The sequence below is a fragment of the Spermophilus citellus genome (assembly GCF_964194105.1).
Source record: "Spermophilus citellus genome assembly, chromosome: 2".
NCBI lineage: Eukaryota > Metazoa > Chordata > Mammalia > Rodentia > Sciuridae > Spermophilus > Spermophilus citellus.
In genome coordinates, this window is record NC_138183.1 from 108,442,605 (window position 1) to 108,461,745 (window position 19,141).

Here is a 19,141-nt window from a genome sequence, read left to right on the forward strand (position 1 = left end):
GCAGTGACTGGCGAGAAACACTTTCATGGGAAGGGGTTGCCAAGCTTCCAAAAATTACGAATCTCCAGGAATCTCAGCAAATATATTTTCACCAAAACTGGATGATACTTTCAGGTAATGATCAGTACACTAAGGCGACTTGGTTCCCCAAATTTCGTTCTTCTATGTTGCAGCGTTCATTTCCAGTAACAGTTTGAATTTTTAGGTTTCACTCTGTTTTCTCCTATATTGATAGATGTATTTGGAACTCTAAATCCAACACGGTTTGCGCTAGCTTCTTGAAACTTGACACAACAAAGTAGTTTCACGTTCTATCTCTACGTTTTGTTTCCTCTTGATGTAGCCCTAAGCAGTGACTGGCGAGAAACACTTTCATGGAAAGGAATTGCCAAGCTTCCAAAAATTACGAATCTCCCGAAATCTCAGCAAATATTTTTTCACCCAAACTGGATGATACTTTCTGGTATTGATTAGTACACTAAGGCGACGTGGTTCCCCAAATTTCGTTTTTCTATGTTGAAGCGTTCATTTCCAGTAACAGTTTGAATTTTTAGGTTTCACTCTGTTTTCTCCTATATTGATAGATGTATTTGGAACTCTAAATCCAACACGGTTTGTTCTAGCTTCTTGAAACTTGACACAACAAAGTAGTTTCACGTTCTATCTCTACGTTTTGTTTCCTCTTGATGTAGCCCTAAGCACTGACTGGCGAGAAACACTTTCATGGGAATGGGTTGCCAAGCTTCCAAAAATTACAAATCTCCAGAAATCTCAGCAAATATTTTTTCACCCAAACTGGATGATACTTTCAGGTAATGATCAGTACACTAAGGCGACGTGGTTCCCCAAATTTCGTTCTTCTATGTTGAAGCGTTCATTTCCAGTAACAGTTTGAATTTTTAGGTTTCACTCTGTTTTCTCCTATATTGATAGATGTATTTGGAACTCTAAATCCAACACGGTTTGTGCTAGCTTCTTTAAACTTGGCACAACAAAGTAGTTTCACGTTCTATCTCTACGTTTTGTTTCCTCTTGATGTAGCCCTAAGCAGTGACTGGCGAGAAACACTTTCATGGAACGGGGTCGCAAAGCTTCCAAAAATTACGAATCTCCAGAAATCTCAGCAAATATTTTTTCACCCAAACTGGATGATACTTTCAGGTAATGATCAGTACACTAAGGCGACGTGGTTCCCCAAATTTCGTTCTTCTATGTTGAAGCGTTCATTTCCAGTAAGAGTTTGAATTTTTAGGTTTCACTCTGTTTTCTCCTATATTGATAGATGTATTTGGAACTCTAAATCCAACACTGTTTGCGCTACCTTCTTGAAACTTGACACAACAAAGTGGTTTCACGTTCTATCTCTACGTTTTGTTTCCTCTTGATGTAGCCCTAAGCAGTGACTGGCGAGAAACCCTTTCTTGGGAAGGGGTTGCAAGCTTCCAAAAATTACGAAACTCCAGAAATCTCAGCAAATATTTTTTCACCCATACTGTATGATACTTTCAGGTAATGATCAGTACACTAAGGCGACGTGGTTCCCCAAATTTCGTTCTTCTATGTTGAAGCGTTCATTTCCAGTAAGAGTTTGAATTTTTAGGTTTCACTCTGTTTTCTCCTATATTGATAGATGTATTTGGAACTCTAAATCCAACACGGTTTGCGCTAGCTTCTTGAAACTTGACACAACAAAGTGGTTTCACGTTCTATCTCTACGTTTTGTTTCCTCTTGATGTAGCCCTAAGCAGTGACTGGCGAGAAACACTTTCTTGGGAAGGGGTTGCCAAGCTTCCAAAAATTACGAATCTCCAGAAATCTCAGCAAATATTTTTTCACCCATACTGGAAGATATTTTCAGGTAATGATCAGTACACTAAGGCGACTTGGTTCCCCAAATTTCGTTATTCTATGTTGCAGCGTTCATTTCCAGTAAGAGTTTGAATTTTTAGGTTTCACTCAGTTTTCTCCTATATTGATAGATGCATTTGGAACTCTAAATCCAAGACGGTTTGTGCTAGCTTCTTGAAACTTGACACAACAAAGTAGTTTCACGTTCTATCTCTACGTTTTGTTTCCTCTTGATGTAGGCCTAAGCACTGACTGGCAAGAAACACTTTCATGGGAAGGGGTTGCCAAGCTTCCAAAAATTATGATTCTCCCGAAATCTCAGCAAATATTTTTTCACCCAAACTGGATGATACTTTCAGGTAATGATCAGTACACTACGGCGACGTGGTTCCCCAAATTTCGTTCTTCTATGTTGAAGCGTTCATTTCCAGTAAGAGTTTGAAATTTTAGGTTTCACTCTATTTTCTCCTATATTGATAGATGTATTTGGAACTCTAAATCCAACACGGTTTGTGCTAGCTTATTGAAACTTGACACAACAAAGTAGTTTCACCCTCTATCTCTAAGTTTTGTTTCCTCTTGATGTAGCCCTAAGCAGTGACTGGCGAGAAACACTTTCATGGGAAGGGGTTGCCAAGGTTCCAAAAATTACGAATCTGCAGGAATCTCAGCAAATATATTTTCACCAAAACTGGATGATACTTTCAGGTAATGATCAGTACACTAAAGCGACTTGGTTGCCCAAATTTCGTTCTTCTATGTTGCAGCGTTCATTTCCAGTAACAGTTTGAATTTTTAGGTTTCACTCTGTTTTCTCCTATATTGATAGATGTATTTGGAACTCTAAATCCAACACGGTTTGTGCTAGCTTCTTGAAACTTGACACAACAAAGTAGTTTCACGTTCTATCTCTACGTTTTTTTCCTCTTGATGTAGCCCTAAGCAGTGACTGGCGAAAAACACTTTCATGGGAAGGGGTTTCCAAGCTTCCAAAAATTACGAATCTCCAGAAATCTCAGCAAATATTTTTTCACCCAAACTGGATGATACTTTCAAGTAATGATCAGTACACTAAGGCGACGTGGTTACCCAAATTTCCTTCTTCTATTTTGAAGCGTTCATTTCCAGTAACAGTTTGAATTTTTAGGTTTCACTCTGTTTTCTCCTATATTGATAGATGTATTTGGAACTCTAAATCCAACACGGTTTGTGCTAGCTTCTTGAAACTTGACACAACGAGGTAGTTTCACGTTCTATCTCTTTGTTTTGTTTCCTCTTGATGTAGCCTTAAGCAGTGACTGGTGAGAAACCCTTTCATGGGAAGAGGTTGCCAGGCTTCCAAAAATTACGAATCTCCCGAAATCTCAGCAAATATTTTTTCACCCAAACTGGATGATACTTTCAGGTAATGATCAGTACACTAAGGCGACTTGGTTCCCCAAATTTCGTTCTTCTATGTTGAAGCGTTCATTTCCAGTAACAGTTTGAATTTTTAGGTTTCACTCTGTTTTCTCCTATATTGATAGATGTATTTGGAACTCTAAATCCAACACGGTTTGTTCTAGCTTCTTGAAACTTGACACAACAAAGTAGTTTCACGTTCTATCTCTACGTTTTGTTTCCTCTTGATGTAGCCCTAAGCACTGACTGGCGAGAAACACTTTCATGGGAATGGGTTGCCAAGCTTCCAAAAATTACAAATCTCCAGAAATCTCAGCAAATATTTTTTCACCCAAACTGGATGATACTTTCAGGTAATGATCAGTACACTAAGGCGACGTGGTTCCCCAAATTTCGTTCTTCTATGTTGAAGCGTTCATTTCCAGTAACAGTTTGAATTTTTAGGTTTCACTCTGTTTTCTCCTATATTGATAGATGTATTTGGAACTCTAAATCCAACACGGTTTGTGCTAGCTTATTGAAACTTGACACAACAAAGTAGTTTCACCCTCTATCTCTAAGTTTTGTTTCCTCTTGATGTAGCCCTAAGCAGTGACTGGCGAGAAACACTTTCATGGGAAGAGGTTTCCAAGCTTCCAAAAATTACGAATCTCCCGAAATCTCAGCAAATATTTTTTCACCCAAACTGGATGATACTTTCAGGTAATGATCAGTACACTAAGGCGACGTGGTTCCCCAAATTTCGTTCTTCTATGTTGAAGCGTTCATTTCCAGTAACAGTTTGAATTTTTAGGTTTCACTCTGTTTTCTCCTATATTGATAGATGTATTTGGAACTCTAAATCCAACACGGTTTGTGCTAGCTTCTTGAAACTTGACACAATGAGGTAGTTTCACGTTCTATCTCTTTGTTTTGTTTCCTCTTGATGTAGCCTTAAGCAGTGACTGGTGAGAAACCCTTTCATGGGAAGAGGTTGCCAGGCTTCCAAAAATTACGAATCTCCAGAAATCTCAGCAAATATTTTTTCACACAAACTGGATGATACTTTCAGGTAATGATCAGTACACTAAGGCGACTTGGTTCCCCAAATTTCGTTCTTCTATGTTGCAGCGTTCATTTCCAGTAACAGTTTGAATTTTTAGGTTTCACTCTGTTTTCTCCTATATTGATAGATGTATTTGGAACTCTAAATCCAACACGGTTTGCGCTACCTTCTTGAAACTTGACACAACAAAGTGGTTTCACGTTCTATCTCTACGTTTTGTTTCCTCTTGATGTAGCCCTAAGCAGTGACTGGCGAGAAACCCTTTCTTGGGAAGGGGTTGCAAGCTTCCAAAAATTACGAAACTCCAGAAATCTCAGCAAATATTTTTTCACCCATACTGGATGATACTTTCAGGTAATGATCAGTACACTAAGGCGACTTGATTCCCCAAATTTCGTTATTCTATGTTGCAGCGTTCATTTCCAGTAAGAGTTTGAATTTTTAGGTTTCACTCAGTTTTCTCCTATATTGATAGATGTATTTGGAACTCTAAATCCAAGACGGTTTGTGCTAGCTTCTTGAAACTTGACACAACAAAGTAGTTTCACGTTCTATCTCTACGTTTTGTTTCCTCTTGATGTAGCCCTAAGCACTGACTGGCAAGAAACACTTTCATGGGAAGGGGTTGCCAAGCTTCCAAAAATTACGATTCTCCCGAAATCTCAGCAAATATTTTTTCACCCAAACTGGATGATACTTTCAGGTAATGATCAGTACACTAAGGCGACGTGGTTCCCCAAATTTCGTTCTTCTATGTTGAAGCGTTCATTTCCAGTAAGAGTTTGAAATTTTAGGTTTCACTCTATTTTCTCCTATATTGATAGATGTATTTGGAACTCTAAATCCAACACGGTTTGTGCTAGCTTCTTGAAACTTGACACAACAAAGTAGTTTCACCTTCTATCTCTAAGTTTTGTTTCCTCTTGATGTAGCCCTAAGCAGTGACTGGCGAGAAACACTTTCATGGGAAGGGGTTGCCAAGGTTCCAAAAATTACGAATCTGCAGGAATCTCAGCAAATATATTTTCACCAAAACTGGATGATACTTTCAGGTAATGATCAGTACACTAAAGCGACTTGGTTGCCCAAATTTCGTTCTTCTATGTTGCAGCGTTCATTTCCAGTAACAGTTTGAATTTTTAGGTTTCACTCTGTTTTCTCCTATATTGATAGATGTATTTGGAACTCTAAATCCAACACGGTTTGTGCTAGCTTCTTGAAACTTGACACAACAAAGTAGTTTCACGTTCTATCTCTACGTTTTTTTCCTCTTGATGTAGCCCTAAGCAGTGACTGGCGAAAAACACTTTCATGGGAAGGGGTTTCCAAGCTTCCAAAAATTACGAATCTCCAGAAATCTCAGCAAATATTTTTTCACCCAAACTGGATGATACTTTCAAGTAATGATCAGTACACTAAGGCGACGTGGTTACCCAAATTTCCTTCTTCTATGTTGAAGCGTTCATTTCCAGTAACAGTTTGAATTTTTAGGTTTCACTCTGTTTTCTCCTATATTGATAGATGTATTTGGAACTCTAAATCCAACACGGTTTGTGCTAGCTTCTTGAAACTTGACACAACGAGGTAGTTTCACGTTCTATCTCTTTGTTTTGTTTCCTCTTGATGTAGCCTTAAGCAGTGACTGGTGAGAAACCCTTTCATGGGAAGAGGTTGCCAGGCTTCCAAAAATTACGAATCTCCCGAAATCTCAGCAAATATTTTTTCACCCAAACTGGATGATACTTTCAGGTAATGATCAGTACACTAAGGCGACTTGGTTCCCCAAATTTCGTTCTTCTATGTTGAAGCGTTCATTTCCAGTAACAGTTTGAATTTTTAGGTTTCACTCTGTTTTCTCCTATATTGATAGATGTATTTGGAACTCTAAATCCAACACGGTTTGTTCTAGCTTCTTGAAACTTGACACAACAAAGTAGTGTCACGTTCTATCTCTACGTTTTGTTTCCTCTTGATGTAGCCCTAAGCACTGACTGGCGAGAAACACTTTCATGGGAATGGGTTGCCAAGCTTCCAAAAATTACAAATCTCCAGAAATCTCAGCAAATATTTTTTCACCCAAACTGGATGATACTTTCAGGTAATGATCAGTACACTAAGGCGACGTGGTTCCCCAAATTTCGTTCTTCTATGTTGAAGCGTTCATTTCCAGTAACAGTTTGAATTTTTAGGTTTCACTCTGTTTTCTCCTATATTGATAGATGTATTTGGAACTCTAAATCCAACACGGTTTGTGCTAGCTTCTTGAAACTTGGCACAACAAAGTAGTTTCACGTTCTATCTCTACGTTTTGTTTCCTCTTGATGTAGCCCTAAGCAGTGACTGGCGAGAAACACTTTCATGGAACGGGGTCGCAAAGCTTCCAAAAATTACGAATCTCCAGAAATCTCAGCAAATATTTTTTCACCCAAACTGGATGATACTTTCAGGTATTGATCAGTACACTAAGGCGACGTGGTTCCCCAAATTTCGTTCTTCTATGTTGAAGCGTTCATTTCCAGTAAGAGTTTGAATTTTTAGGTTTCACTCAGTTTTCTCCTATATTGATAGATGTATTTGGAACTCTAAATCCAAGACGGTTTGTGCTAGCTTCTTGAAACTTGACACAACAAAGTAGTTTCACGTTCTATCTCTACGTTTTGTTTCCTCTTGATGTAGCCCTAAGCACTGACTGGCAAGAAACACTTTCATGGGAAGGGGTTGCCAAGCTTCCAAAAATTACGATTCTCCCGAAATCTCAGCAAATATTTTTTCACCCAAACTGGATGATACTTTCAGGTAATGATCAGTACACTAAGGCGACGTGGTTCCCCAAATTTTGTTCTTCTATGTTGAAGCGTTCATTTCCAGTAAGAGTTTGAATTTTTAGGTTTCACTCTATTTTCTCCTATATTGATAGATGTATTTGGAACTCTAAATCCAACACGGTTTGTGCTAGGTTCTTGAAACTTGACACAACAAAGTAGTTTCACCCTCTATCTCTAAGTTTTGTTTCCTCTTGATGTAGCCCTAAGCAGTGACTGGGGAGAAACACTTTCATGGGAAGGGGTTGCCAAGCTTCCAAAAATTACGTATCTCCAGAAATCTCAGCAAATATTTTTTCACCCAAACTGGATGATACTTTCAGGTAATGATCAGTACACTAAGGCGACGTGGTTCCCCAAATTTCGTTCTTCTATGTTGAAGTGTTCATTTCCAGTAAGAGTTTGAATTTTTAGGTTTCACTCTGTTTTCTCCTATATTGATAGATGTATTTGGAACTCTAAATCCAACACGGTTTGCGCTAGCTTCTTCAAAGTTGACACAAAAAAGTGGTTTCACGTTCTATCTCTACGTTTTGTTTCCTCTTGATGTAGCCCTAAGCAGTGACTGGCGAGAAACACTTTCTTGGGAAGGGGTTGCCAAGCTTCCAAAAATTACGAATCTCCAGAAATCTCAGCAAATATTTTTTCACCCAAACTGGATGATACTTTCAGGTAATGATCAGTACACTAAGGCGACGTGGTTCCCCAAATTTCGTTCTTCTATGTTGAAGCGTTCATTTCCAGTAAGAGTTTGAAATTTTAGGTTTCACTCTATTTTCTCCTATATTGATAGATGTATTTGGAACTCTAAATCCAACACGGTTTGTGCTAGCTTCTTGAAACTTGACACAACAAAGTAGTTTCACCCTCTATCTCTAAGTTTTGTTTCCTCTTGATGTAGCCCTAAGCAGTGACTGGCGAGAAACACTTTCATGGGAAGGGGTTGCCAAGCTTCCAAAAATTACGAATCTCCAGGAATCTCAGCAAATATATTTTCACCAAAACTGGATGATACTTTCAGGTAATGATCAGTACACTAAAGCGACTTGGTTGCCCAAATTTCGTTCTTCTATGTTGCAGCGTTCATTTCCAGTAACAGTTTGAATTTTTAGGTTTCACTCTGTTTTCTCCTATATTGATAGATGTATTTGGAACTCTAAATCCAACACGGTTTGTGCTAGCTTCTTGAAACTTGACACAACAAAGTAGTTTCACGTTCTATCTCTACGTTTTGTTTCCTCTTGATGTAGCCCTAAGCAGTGACTGGCGAGAAACACTTTCATGGGAAGGGGTTTCCAAGCTTCCAAAAATTACGAATCTCCCAAAATCTCAGCAAATATTTTTTCACCCAAACTGGATGATACTTTCAGGTAATGATCAGTACACTAAGGCGACGTGGTTCCCCAAATTTCGTTCTTCTATGTTGAAGCGTTCATTTCCAGTAACAGTTTGAATTTTTAGGTTTCACTCTGTTTTCTCCTATATTGATAGATGTATTTGGAACTCTAAATCCAACACGGTTTGTGCTAGCTTCTTGAAACTTGGCACAACAAAGTAGTTTCACGTTCTATCTCTACGTTTTGTGTCCTCTTGATGTAGCCCTAAGCAGTGACTGGCAAGAAACACTTTCATGGAACGGGGTCGCAAATCTTCCAAAAATTACGAATCTCCAGAAATCTCAGCAAATATTTTTTCACCCAAACTGGATGATACTTTCAGGTAATGATCAGTACACTAAGGCGACGTGGTTCCCCAAATTTCGTTCTTCTATGTTGAAGCGTTCATTTCCAGTAAGAGTTTCAATTTTTAGGTTTCACTCTGTTTTCTCCTATATTGATAGATGTATTTGGAACTCTAAATCCAACACGGTTTGCGCTACCTTCTTGAAACTTGACACAACAAAGTGGTTTCACGTTCTATCTCTACGTTTTGTTTCCTCTTGATGTAGCCCTAAGCAGTGACTGGCGAGAAACACTTTCTTGGGAAGGGGTTGCAAGCTTCCAAAAATTACGAATCTCCAGAAATCTCAGCAAATATTTTTTCACCCATACTGGATGATACTTTCAGGTAATGATCAGTACACTAAGGCGACTTGGTTCCCCAAATTTCGTTATTCTATGTTGCAGCGTTCATTTCCAGTAAGAGTTTGAATTTTTAGGTTTCACTCAGTTTTCTCCTATATTGATAGATGTATTTGGAACTCTAAATCCAAGACGGTTTGTGCTAGCTTCTTGAAACTTGACACAACAAAGTAGTTTCACGTTCTATCTCTACGTTTTGTTTTCTCTTGATGTAGCCCTAAGCACTGACTGGCAAGAAACACTTTCATGGGAAGGGGTTGCCAAGCTTCCAAAAATTATGATTCTCCCGAAATCTCAGCAAATATTTTTTCACCCAAACTGGATGATACTTTCAGGTAATGATCAGTACACTAAGGCGACGTGGTTCCCCAAATTTCGTTCTTCTATGTTGAAGCGTTCATTTCCAGTAAGAGTTTGAAATTTTAGGTTTCACTCTATTTTCTCCTATATTGATAGATGTATTTGGAACTCTAAATCCAACACGGTTTGTGCTAGCTTCTTGAAACTTGACACAACAAAGTAGTTTCACCTTCTATCTCTAAGTTTTGTTTCCTCTTGATGTAGCCCTAAGCAGTGACTGGCGAGAAACACTTTCATGGGAAGGGGTTGCCAAGCTTCCAAAAATTACGAATCTGCAGAAATCTCAGCAAATATATTTTCACCAAAACTGGATGATACTTTCAGGTAATGATCAGTACACTAAAGCGACTTGGTTGCCCAAATTTCGTTCTTCTATGTTGCAGCGTTCATTTCCAGTAACAGTTTGAATTTTTAGGTTTCACTCTGTTTTCTCCTATATTGATAGATGTATTTGGAACTCTAAATCCAACACGGTTTGTGCTAGCTTCTTGAAACTTGACACAACAAAGTAGTTTCACGTTCTATCTCTACGTTTTTTTCCTCTTGATGTAGCCCTAAGCAGTGACTGGCGAGAAACACTTTCATGAGAAGGGGTTTCCAAGCTTCCAAAAATTACGAATCTCCAGAAATCTCAGCAAATATTTTTTCACCCAAAGTGGATGATACTTTCAAGTAATGATCAGTACACTAAGGCGACGTGGTTACCCAAATTTCCTTCTTCTATGTTGAAGCGTTCATTTCCAGTAACAGTTTGAATTTTTAGGTTTCACTCTGTTTTCTCCTATATTGATAGATGTATTTGGAACTCTAAATCCAACACGGTTTGTGCTAGCTTCTTGAAACTTGACACAACGAGGTAGTTTCACGTTCTATCTCTTTGTTTTGTTTCCTCTTGATGTAGCCTTAAGCAGTGACTGGTGAGAAACCCTTTCATGGGAAGAGGTTGCCAGGCTTCCAAAAATTACGAATCTCCCGAAATCTCAGCAAATATTTTTTCACCCAAACTGGATGATACTTTCAGGTAATGATCAGTACACTAAGGCGACTTGGTTCCCCAAATTTCGTTCTTGTATGTTGCAGCGTTCATTTCCAGTAACAGTTTGAATTTTTAGGTTTCACTCTGTTTTCTCCTATATTGATAGATGTATTTGGAACTCTAAATCCAACACGGTTTGCGCTAGCTTCTTGAAACTTGACACAACAAAGTAGTTTCACGTTCTATCTCTACGTTTTGTTTCCTCTTGATGTAGCCCTAAGCAGTGACTGGCGAGAAACACTTTCATGGAAAGGAATTGCCAAGCTTCCAAAAATTACGAATCTCCCGAAATCTCAGCAAATATTTTTTCACCCAAACTGGATGATACTTTCTGGTATTGATTAGTACACTAAGGCGACGTGGTTCCCCAAATTTCGTTTTTCTATGTTGAAGCGTTCATTTCCAGTAACAGTTTGAATTTTTAGGTTTCACTCTGTTTTCTCCTATATTGATAGATGTATTTGGAACTCTAAATCCAACACGGTTTGTTCTAGCTTCTTGAAACTTGACACAACAAAGTAGTTTCACGTTCTATCTCTAAGTTTTGTTTCCTCTTGATGTAGCCCTAAGCACTGACTGGCGAGAAACACTTTCATGGGAATGGGTTGCCAAGCTTCCAAAAATTACAAATCTCCAGAAATCTCAGCAAATATTTTTTCACCCAAACTGGATGATACTTTCAGGTAATGATCAGTACACTAAGGCGACGTGGTTCCCCAAATTTCGTTCTTCTATGTTGAAGCGTTCATTTCCAGTAAGAGTTTGAATTTTTAGGTTTCACTCTGTTTTCTCCTATATTGATAGATGTATTTGGAACTCTAAATCCAACACTGTTTGCGCTACCTTCTTGAAACTTGACACAACAAAGTGGTTTCACGTTCTATCTCTACGTTTTGTTTCCTCTTGATGTAGCCCTAAGCAGTGACTGGCGAGAAACCCTTTCTTGGGAAGGGGTTGCAAGCTTCCAAAAATTACGAAACTCCAGAAATCTCAGCAAATATTTTTTCACCCATACTGGATGATACTTTCAGGTAATGATCAGTACACTAAGGCGACTTGATTCCCCAAATTTCGTTATTCTATGTTGCAGCGTTCATTTCCAGTAAGAGTTTGAATTTTTAGGTTTCACTCAGTTTTCTCCTATATTGATAGATGTATTTGGAACTCTAAATCCAAGACGGTTTGTGCTAGCTTCTTGAAACTTGACACAACAAAGTAGTTTCACCTTCTATCTCTAAGTTTTGTTTCCTCTTGATGTAGCCCTAAGCAGTGACTGGCGAGAAACACTTTCATGGGAAGGGGTTGCCAAGCTTCCAAAAATTACGAATCTGCAGGAATCTCAGCAAATATATTTTCACCAAAACTGGATGATACTTTCAGGTAATGATCAGTACACTAAAGCGACTTGGTTGCCCAAATTTCGTTCTTCTATGTTGCAGCGTTCATTTCCAGTAACAGTTTGAATTTTTAGGTTTCACTCTGTTTTCTCCTATATTGATAGATGTATTTGGAACTCTAAATCCAACACGGTTTGTGCTAGCTTCTTGAAACTTGACACAACAAAGTAGTTTCACGTTCTATCTCTACGTTTTTTTCCTCTTGATGTAGCCCTAAGCAGTGACTGGCGAAAAACACTTTCATGGGAAGGGGTTTCCAAGCTTCCAAAAATTACGAATCTCCAGAAATCTCAGCAAATATTTTTTCACCCAAACTGGATGATACTTTCAAGTAATGATCAGTACACTAAGGCGACGTGGTTACCCAAATTTCCTTCTTCTATGTTGAAGCGTTCATTTCCAGTAACAGTTTGAATTTTTAGGTTTCACTCTGTTTTCTCCAATATTGATAGATGTATTTGGAACTCTAAATCCAACACGGTTTGTGCTAGCTTCTTGAAACTTGACACAACGAGGTAGTTTCACGTTCTATCTCTTTGTTTTGTTTCCTCTTGATGTAGCCTTAAGCAGTGACTGGTGAGAAACCCTTTCATGGGAAGAGGTTGCCAGGCTTCCAAAAATTACGAATCTCCCGAAATCTCAGCAAATATTTTTTCACCCATACTGGATGATACTTTCAGGTAATGATCAGTACACTAAGGCGACTTGGTTCCCCAAATTTCGTTCTTCTATGTTGAAGCGTTCATTTCCAGTAACAGTTTGAATTTTTAGGTTTCACTCTGTTTTCTCCTATATTGATAGATGTATTTGGAACTCTAAATCCAACACGGTTTGTTCTAGCTTCTTGAAACTTGACACAACAAAGTAGTTTCACGTTCTATCTCTAAGTTTTGTTTCCTCTTGATGTAGCCCTAAGCACTGACTGGCGAGAAACACTTTCATGGGAATGGGTTGCCAAGCTTCCAAAAATTACAAATCTCCAGAAATCTCAGCAAATATTTTTTCACCCAAACTGGATGATACTTTAAGGTAATGATCAGTACACTAAGGCGACGTGGTTCCCCAAATTTCGTTCTTCTATGTTGAAGCGTTCATTTCCAGTAACAGTTTGAATTTTTAGGTTTCACTCTGTTTTCTCCTATATTGATAGATGTATTTGGAACTCTAAATCCAACACGGTTTGTGCTAGCTTCTTGAAACTTGGCACAACAAAGTAGTTTCACGTTCTATCTCTACGTTTTGTTTCCTCTTGATGTAGCCCTAAGCAGTGACTGGCAAGAAACACTTTCATGGAACGGGGTCGCAAATCTTCCAAAAATTACGAATCTCCAGAAATCTCAGCAAATATTTTTTCACCCAAACTGGATGATACTTTCAGGTAATGATCAGTACACTAAGGCGACGTGGTTCCCCAAATTTCGTTCTTCTATGTTGAAGCGTTCATTTCCAGTAAGAGTTTCAATTTTTAGGTTTCACTCTGTTTTCTCCTATATTGATAGATGTATTTGGAACTCTAAATCCAACACGGTTTGCGCTACCTTCTTGAAACTTGACACAACAAAGTGGTTTCACGTTCTATCTCTACGTTTTGTTTCCTCTTGATGTAGCCCTAAGCAGTGACTGGCGAGAAACACTTTCTTGGGAAGGGGTTGCAAGCTTCCAAAAATTACGAATCTTCAGAAATCTCAGCAAATATTTTTTCACCCATACTGGATGATACTTTCAGGTAATGATCAGTACACTAAGGCGACTTGATTCCCCAAATTTCGTTATTCTATGTTGCAGCGTTCATTTCCAGTAAGAGTTTGAATTTTTAGGTTTCACTCAGTTTTCTCCTATATTGATAGATGTATTTGGAACTCTAAATCCAAGACGGTTTGTGCTAGCTTCTTGAAACTTGACACAACAAAGTAGTTTCACGTTCTATCTCTACGTTTTGTTTTCTCTTGATGTAGCCCTAAGCACTGACTGGCAAGAAACACTTTCATGGGAAGGGGTTGCCAAGCTTCCAAAAATTACGATTCTCCCGAAATCTCAGCAAATATTTTTTCACCCAAACTGGATGATACTTTCAGGTAATGATCAGTACACTAAGGCGACGTGGTTCCCCAAATTTCGTTCTTCTATGTTGAAGCGTTCATTTCCAGTAAGAGTTTGAAATTTTAGGTTTCACTCTATTTTCTCCTATATTGATAGATGTATTTGGAACTCTAAATCCAACACGGTTTGTGCTAGCTTCTTGAAACTTGACACAACAAAGTAGTTTCACCTTCTATCTCTAAGTTTTGTTTCCTCTTGATGTAGCCCTAAGCAGTGACTGGCGAGAAACACTTTCATGGGAAGGGGTTGCCAAGCTTCCAAAAATTACGAATCTGCAGGAATCACAGCAAATATATTTTCACCAAAACTGGATGATACTTTCAGGTAATGATCAGTACACTAAAGCGACTTGGTTGCCCAAATTTCGTTCTTCTATGTTGCAGCGTTCATTTCCAGTAACAGTTTGAATTTTTAGGTTTCACTCAGTTTTCTCCTATATTGATAGATGTATTTGGAACTCTAAATCCAACACGGTTTGCGCTAGCTTCTTGAAACTTGACACAACAAAGTAGTTTCACGTTCTATCTCTACGTTTTGTTTCCTCTTGATGTAGCCCTAAGCAGTGACTGGCGAGAAACACTTTCATGGAAAGGAATTGCCAAGCTTCCAAAAATTACGAATCTCCCGAAATCTCAGCAAATATTTTTTCACCCAAACTGGATGATACTTTCTGGTATTGATTAGTACACTAAGGCGACGTGGTTCCCCAAATTTCGTTTTTCTATGTTGAAGCGTTCATTTCCAGTAAGAGTTTGAAATTTTAGGTTTCACTCTATTTTCTCCTATATTGATAGATGTATTTGGAACTCTAAATCCAACACGGTTTGTGCTAGCTTCTTGAAACTTGACACAACAAAGTAGTTTCACCCTCTATCTCTAAGTTTTGTTTCCTCTTGATGTAGCCCTAAGCAGTGACTGGCGAGAAACACTTTCATGGGAAGGGGTTGCCAAGCTTCCAAAAATTACGAATCTCCAGAAATCTCAGCAAGTATTTTTTCATCCAAACTGGATGATACTTTCAGGTAATGATCAGTACACTAAGGCGACGTGGTTCCCCAAATTTCGTGCTTCTATATTGAAGCGTTCTTTTCCAGTAACAGTTTGAATTTAGGTTTCACTCTGTTTTCTCCTATATTGATAGATGTATTTGGAACTCTATATCCAACACAGTTTGTGCTAGCTTCTTGAAACTTGACACAACAAAGTAGTTTCACGTTCTATCTCTACGTTTTGTTTCCTCTTGATGTAGCCCTAAGCAGTGACTGGCGAGAAACACTTTCATGGGAAGGGATGCCAAGCTTCCAAAAATTACGAATCTCCAGAAATCTCAGCAAATATTTTTTCACCCAAACTGGATGATACTTTCAGGTAATGATCAGTACACTAAGGCGACGTGGTTCCCCAAATTTCCTTCTTCTATGTTGAAGCGTTCATTTCCAGTAACAGTTTGAATTTTTAGGTTTCACTCTGTTTTCTCCTATATTGATAGATGTATTTGGAACTCTAAATCCAACACGGTTTGTGCTAGCTTCTTGAAACTTGGCACAACAAAGTAGTTTCACATTCTATCTCTACGTTTTGTTTCCTCTTGATGTAGCCCTAAGCAGTGACTGGTGAGAAACACTTTCATGGAACGGGGTCGCAAAGCTTCCAAAAATTACGAATCTCCAGAAATCTCAGCAAATATTTTTTCACCCAAACTGGATGATACTTTCAGGTAATGATCAGTACACTAAGGCGACGTGGTTCCCCAAATTTCGTTCTTCTATGTTGAAGCGTTCATTTCCAGTAAGAGTTTGAATTTTTAGGTTTCACTCTGTTTTCTCCTATATTGATAGATGTATTTGGAACTCTAAATCCAACACGGTTTGCGCTAGCTTCTTGAAACTTGACACAACAAAGTGGTTTCACGTTCTATCTCTACGTTTTGTTTCCTCTTGATGTAGCCCTAAGCAGTGACTGGCGAGAAACACTTTCTTGGGAAGGGGTTGCCAAGCTTCCAAAAATTACGAATCTCCAGAAATCTCAGCAAATATTTTTTCACCAAACTGGATGACTATTTCAGGTAATGATCAGTACACTAAGGCGACTTGGTTCCCCAAATTTCGTTATTCTATGTTGCAGCGTTCATTTCCAGTAAGAGTTTGAAATTTTAGGTTTCACTCTATTTTCTCCTATATTGATAGATGTATTTGGAACTCTAAATCCAACACGGTTTGTGCTAGATTCTTGAAACTTGACACAACAAAGTAGTTTCACCTTCTATCTCTAAGTTTTGTTTCCTCTTGATGTAGCCCTAAGCAGTGACTGGCGAGAAACACTTTCATGGAAAGGGGTTGCCAAGCTTCCAAAAATTACGAATCTCCAGGAATCTCAGCAAATATATTTTCACCAAAACTGGATGATACTTTCAGGTAATGATCAGTACACTAAAGCGACTTGGTTGCCCAAATTTCGTTCTTCTATGTTGCAGCGTTCATTTCCAGTAACAGTTTGAATTTTTAGGTTTCACTCTGTTTTCTCCTATATTGATAGATGTATTTGGAAATCTAAATCTAACACGGTTTGTGCTAGCTTCTTGAAACTTGACACAACAAAGTAGTTTCACGTTCTATCTCTACGTTTTGTTTCCTCTTGATGTAGCCCTAAGGAGTGACTGGCGAGAAACACTTTCATGGGAAGGGGTTTCCAAGCTTCCAAAAATTACGAATCTCCAGAAATCTCAGCAAATATTTTTTCACCCAAACTGGATGATACTTTCAGGTAATGATCAGTACACTAAGGCGACGTGGTTCCCCAAATTTCGTTCTTCTATGTTGAAGCGTTCATTTCCAGTAAGAGTTTGAATTTTTAGGTTTCACTCTGTTTTCTCCTATATTGATAGATGTATTTGGAACTCTAAATCCAACACGGTTTGCGCTAGCTTCTTGAAACTTGACACAACAAAGTGGTTTCACGTTCTATCTCTACGTTTTGTTTCCTCTTGATGTAGCCCTAAGCAGTGACTGGCGAGAAACACTTTCTTGGGAAGGGGTTGCCAAGCTTCCAAAAATTACGAATCTCCAGAAATCTCAGCAAATATTTTTTCACCCAAACTGGATGATACTTTCTGGTATTGATTAGTACACTAAGGCGACGTGGTTCCCCAAATTTCGTTTTTCTATGTTGAAGCGTTCATTTCCAGTAACAGTTTGAATTTTTAGGTTTCACTCTGTTTTCTCCTATATTGATAGATGTATTTGGAACTCTAAATCCAACACGGTTTGTGCTAGCTTCTTGAAACTTGACACAACAAAGTAGTTTCACGTTCTATCTCTACGTTTTTTTCCTCTTGATGTAGCCCTAAGCAGTGACTGGCGAAAAACACTTTCATGGGAAGTGGTTTCCAAGCTTCCAAAAATTACGAATCTCCAGAAATCTCAGCAAATATTTTTTCACCCAAACTGGATGATACTTTCAAGTAATGATCAGTACACTAAGGCGACGTGGTTACCCAAATTTCCTTCTTCTATGTTGAAGCGTTCATTTCCAGTAACAGTTTGAATTTTTAGGTTTCACTCTGTTTTCTCCTATATTGATAGATGTATTTGGAACTCTAAATCCAACACGGTTTGTGCTAGCTTCTTGAAACTTGACACAACGAGGTAGTTTCACGTTCTATCTCTTTGTTTTGTTTCCTCTTGATGTAGCCTTAAGCAGTGACTGGTGAGAAACCCTTTCATGGGAAGGGGTTGCCAAGCTTCCAAAAATTACGAATCTCCAGAAATCTCAGCAAATATTTTTTCACACAAACTGGATGATACTTTCAGGTAATGATCAGAACACTAAGGCGACTTGGTTCCCCAAATTTCGTTCTTCTATGTTGCAGCGTTCATTTCCTGAAAGAGTTTGAATTTTTAGGTTTCACTCAGTTTTCTCCTATATTGATAGATGTATTTGGAACTCTAAATCCAACACGATTTGTACTAGCTTCTTGAAACTTGACACAACGAAGTAGTTTCACGTTCTATCTCTACGTTTTGTTTCCTCTTGATGTAGCCTTAAGCAGTGACTGGCGAGAAACACTTTCATGGGAAGGGGTTGCCAAGCTTCCAAAAATTACGAATCTCCAGAAATCTCAGCAAATATTTTTTCACCCAAACTGGATGATACTTTAAGGTAATGATCAGTACACTAAGGCGACTTGGTTCCCCAAATTTCGTTCTTCTATGTTGAAGCGTTCATTTCCAGTAACAGTTTGAATTTTTAGGTTTCACTCTGTTTTCTTTTATATTGATAGATGTATTTGGAACTCTAAATCCAACACGGTTTGTGCTAGCTTCTTGAAACTTGACACAACAAAGTAGTTTCACGTTCTATCTCTACGTTTTGTTTCCTCTTGATGTAGCCCTAAGCACTGACTGGCGAGAAACACTTTCATGGGAAGGGGTTTCCAAGCTTCCAAAAATTACGAATCTCCAGAAATCTCAGCAAATATTTTTTCACCCAAACTGGATGATACTTTCAGGTAATGATCAGTACACTAAGGCGACTTGGTTCCCCAAATTTCGTTATTCTATGTTGCAGCGTTCATTTCCAGTAAGAGTTTGAATTTTTAGGTTTCACTCTGTTTTCTCCTATATTGATAGATGTATTTGGAACTCTAAATCCAACACGGTTTGTGCTAGCTTCTTGAAACTTGACACAACAAAGTAGTTTCACGTTCTATCTCTACGTTTTTTTCCTCTTGATGTAGCCCTAAGCAGTGACTGGCGAAAAACACTTTCATGGGAAGGGGTTTCCAAGCTTCCAAAAATTACGAATCTCCAGAAATCTCAGCAAATATTTTTTCACCCAAACTGGATGATACTTTCAAGTAATGATCAGTACACTAAGGCGACGTGGTTACCCAAATTTCCTTCTTCTATGTTGAAGCGTTCATTTCCAGTAACAGTTTGAATTTTTAGGTTTCACTCTGTTTTCTCCTATATTGATAGATGTATTTGGAACTCTAAATCCAACACGGTTTGTGCTAGCTTCTTGAAACTTGACACAACGAGGTAGTTTCACGT